The following is a 4,802-nucleotide window of genomic DNA, read 5'->3' as shown; positions in this document are numbered from 1 at the left end:
ATTAGGAGAGGGGTATTAAAAATATTCTTGTGACATTTGTGATCTTGTTCACTAATATGGGCTGGTCATCTGTAAATTGAAAGTGTGAATTACAGAAGTTTCTCTCAGATTTTGTGATCTCATCTTTCATTTTAAGTTGCCTTGCATTTCACAATTGCTTACTGCTAAATCCTATGTAATTGGGGCCCTGCATTATTATAGGAAATGAGAAGTTGAGATGAGTCTTCAATTACTTTCTGTTGGCATGTGGCATGGGCCTAGGTATGAGGACTTGCCCTTGTTATCTGATGATACAAATAACTGGGACCTGGGATCCTAGGACACGTGGGTCCTGTAGAAGAATAATACCTTTTGGACATCATATCAGCAAAATTTGGGTATGATCAGAAATATGGAGAAAACCATTCTGGGTCCAGCGAGTTAAAACAATATACAGAGCAGCAGAGTAAAATCCCTTACATATTAAAGGAAAACAACATTTTTTTTTGCCATGTGAATTCAGGAGTCTAAGAACACTTGGAAGGTATCACAAGTTTATACCGAAGACATTGCACTGATACTTCTTATATTCTAATATATATTCTAAACCTAATTATTTATATTCCAATCTATTTATTATAATATCAATTTATTTGTCAAATTATCGATTAATTCTAGTAAGTTTCATTGTGTGAAACATAAAATTAGCACATATAAATACAAAATATATAACTATATGTAATATAAGGAAATGTTTTTCATTGTTCTGTTGTGGTTAAGGTATCAAAGGCAACTCTGTTTTACAGTATTATTCCATTATCTCTACCTCAGAGTTTGGTAGAGTTAGACCTAAAGCTTTACCATTTGTAGATTTACAGCCTAGAGGCAAGAGGAAACATTGTGACTAAAACATTACCAATGTAAGGCCTAATATCAAGGAGAAAAATATGGACTTCTCCTGGATCTATGGAAATATTTGGTGATAGAAATTCAGTAGTGTATGTTCCTATCTGGTTGGATGGTAGACAGGTCAGGACAATAATGCATAAGAACATTTTTTTTCACCTTCTTGGCTTTAGCTATTTTTGAAATGGTAGGTATAATAAACAACTACTTTCTAGTCAGAACTGTTTATTTCTCTATGATCCCTTGTAACTAAGATTAGTTTTGTTCCAGTAAGATAATCTTTGCTGTCAGGGTAAGATATTCTGTTTGGTCTGTTACTACATGGAAGAAGGGTAAAGTGTCAGTAGACATTTGTGCCAGTAAGACCTCATTTGGGAAATTTTAAGCTGCAAAAGTTTAGAAGTAGCTCTTCAGCAAGGCTTACTTTGAATCCATTAGCTCCACAAAGCTAACTCAGTTGATAAATAAGTACTTGAAAAGCCATCTCTTTGAACCTAGCTATAAAGGCTTCAAAGTATTATCAAATTTAAAATGAAAAAGACTTAAAATAGTCATTGGCAAAAAAATGCAAGTGTGAGCTATCTACCGAACAATATGTTTTTTCCACTATACACAGAATTTCAGAGAAATAAGATCAATAGCATTGTTAGTAACAATAAGGTTTTCTTGTTACAAATAGACAACCAAGGATATATGCCTGTATAGAGACTGCATCATTAACTACTTAAATTTACAGGATACTACATGCTTCGGCAGCACGTATACATAAATTACAACAATATAGAGATTAACATGCCACTTGGACAGGGATGATCTGAAAATATGCGAAGTATTCCATATTTTTCATTCTTCAGATGCAAGAAATGAAAAACAGTTATTAAAAAGTTGATTACAAAAATACAAGTGTAACAACACATGCGATTCATATAATTAAAAGTTAGTTTGGCATCAGTGTATTACATCTTCACCTTAGAAAGGTCTTTACATAGCATAACTTTACAAAACTTTGAAATTAGATAACATTTTAATTTTATTCCAAAGAAATAAAATACTATAAGGACCTAGGAGAAAAAAGAATCTTAAACTGTTTTTATATGGAATGCAATCTGTAAGGACACATTTATTAATGAATATATATAATATATAACAATGTAGTATTCAAAGTATTATATCTAGGAAAGAATGAAATAGATTATGGACATCTTACAAACAAAATACAGAATATGTTAAAATATACTTTCTTCAGACAAGCACCAGAAATATCTTTAGTTTCTGTACTACTCATTTCAACAGATACATTAAAATTATTTCTGATTTAAAAAATCACAAGCTCTACAGAAATCATTATAGATGTACACAAACAACTCTTGAATATATTTTGAAATCAAAGTCTGGCAATTCATTTGGAAGAATACCATGGAATCCATGAATTTTTAAAGTAAGATATTGCTGTTGCTTTGTATTGTGAAAATATTTTGTACAGAGACAAAAGATGGACTGGCATTTTTGAAATTTAAGTAACTTAACCAAATCATTAAGACGTAGGAGAACAATTTGTACAGCCTTTCACAACTTCAAAGAGGTAGTCATACATACTTATCTTTTGGCAGTATCAAATGCAGTTTCTTCCAAGTTGTTCTTCAGACCTGGTTTAATATAATGGTTCAACAGAAGGAGATCAAACGTATCTTTGCTGTTTCTATTCCCAGCAGCAAGATGCAAGGGGGTCAAGAGGCCTTTAGTTTAGACACTGGTATCTGCATCATGATGAAGTAATAAAGAAGCCACACTGGTATTATTCCACGTATAAGCACTGTGCAGGTGTGTCCAGCCATTCACAGTTATTGCATGAATATCTGCCTCGAGCCACCAACTCATGGACAATGTCTCAGTGTCAACTGTAGGCTTCCTGATGAAAAGCGGTATACTCATCTTCATCCCTAGAATTCACACGAGTGGCCTTTTTGGAAAGATTTCTCCACACTGTAGCAAGCCGATTAATTTAGGCAGCCCAAAGAAGAAATTTGCTTGGATCCTTCTCCATTTTTTTTTTTTTTTGCAAATGATACCATTCCTCACTTTTTCATCTTGTTCCTTGTCTTCATCAGAATTGCCTAACCAGAGACTTTGAGTACCAGTTGGAATGAGGTGTCCATGTATTTCCCCAATAGTTCACATTGGTTGAACTAGTCAGAAAAAACTGGTGAATTTTCTGCATCTTTTTTTTCACCATGATTTGTTTTCTCTTTTTCCATTTTTACTATTCTAAATATTCTAACTGGAGAGTAGAGAATTGATAGAAAGCAGAGGAAAGATTTTCCTCCGTATTAAAAGGTACAGACTGAAAATGAGGACCAGTGGTGTCTTCATGTGCAGCTTATTCTAGGAATGAGAAAATAGGAAATAATACCTTGTATGTAAATGATTTGAGAAATGGCAGAGCAGAAAGTGAAATGATGCAACCAAAAATATAAAAGTAAAATAAATTAGGATAATTATGGAGCAATCATATTATCTATGAGAACCTTGAAAGAGAGAGAGGAAGAGAGAGACATGTGTAATGCACTAACTAGCCACAATATCCATGCCTCTGATCAATTTATAGAGCAAACAATTTTATTTTTAAAAGAGATGGAAATAGAATTTATAATGTGTCTCTTTATGATGTGCAAAGTTATGTATTGATATACATTGCATTGATCACTTTTCCGTTACTGTGAGGAAAATACCTGCAAAGAACATTTCTAAGGAGGAAACTATTATATTGACTCATGGTTTAAGAGAACACAGTTTAAGAAAAAGTGTCTCCATTGTTTTTAATTATATTTTTATTATCTTAAATAATTGTACAAGGGAATTTCCATTCCACAAATCAGTTTTTATGTACAATGGATCTTTACATAACTTCCCCACACCCTTCCAAATCTCACCCCAGTTTAATTTTTTCTACTTTCATACTATCTGTATTGAATATTATGCCTTCACTCTCTTACTCCATAACTCTTTTTAATCCTTCCCTTTGAATTTTCCTCATAACTTAAGTGATAGTTTCCTGGTATTCATTTTGTTGGATTAAAAATTCAATTTTATAAGCAAATACACCTTTTAAATTCTCCTCTGCAAATAGCATGCTTTGGTTAATATTGCTGTGAAAACTTGTATAAAGTTCTATCTTCCAAATATGAGACAGAGCATGGATCCTTTGTGTGTGTGTCTCTGACTTAGTTTACTTAACATATTTTTAGATCTATCCATTTCTTTGCAAATAATGTAACAATCTTCATAATGGATGGGTGCAATACAATTGTATATATGTGCCACACTTTCTCTAACCATCCTTCTGCCAAAGGGCATCTGGGCTGTTTCCATAAGTTTTCTACGGTGAATAGTGCAGCAGTGAACATGGTCGTGAAAGTGATTTTACTGTAACCTTTTGGAAGAATTCATCACTATCTTTCTGGGAACAATCTTCTAGCCAGTTTTCCAGAATAAGCACATCCCTCTCTTCATCTCCATTAGAACGTATTGCAAATCCTCAAAAACACACTACCCCCTACAGGTCACAATAAGCTAAAACCACACGGTGCCCATATTTTTTCAATACTTTTTTTCATAATTGTACATATTATTTAGTGAGAAACTTCTATGTACTTTTCTAATGTGGGAATGAGGGACATGACAATAGTGTAAAGGTAAGAAATATGCAATTTAATTAGCTATTATCATATTTAAAATCATTTTCAGCTCTAACTCATAGCCTCACTTACTATTATTTTAATCTTTATTTGATTACTTCATCTATCCTCTAACTTATAACAGGTGAGTTAAATACAAAGGCAGAAACTGTGGTTTGATTTTGACACTCATGTGTGAGGATGCACAATATGGGTAAATAGATTAATTGGATTTAATAGCTA

General features: G+C 32.9%; 1 pseudogene; it reads left to right on the top strand.

Annotated features, from left to right (window-relative positions):
- Window positions 1-1,629: 1,629 nt before the first annotated feature.
- LOC122123473 lies at window positions 1,630-1,729 on the top strand (annotated as a pseudogene).
- The last annotated feature ends 3,073 nt before the right edge of the window (window positions 1,730-4,802 follow it).

Source organism: Dipodomys spectabilis, unplaced genomic scaffold, assembly GCF_019054845.1.
Source record: "Dipodomys spectabilis isolate Male_0828 unplaced genomic scaffold, ASM1905484v1 ptg000228l, whole genome shotgun sequence".
Lineage (NCBI taxonomy): Eukaryota > Metazoa > Chordata > Mammalia > Rodentia > Heteromyidae > Dipodomys > Dipodomys spectabilis.
Note: the sequence above shows the minus strand (reverse complement) of the source record. Positions and strands in the feature narration are given on the sequence as shown.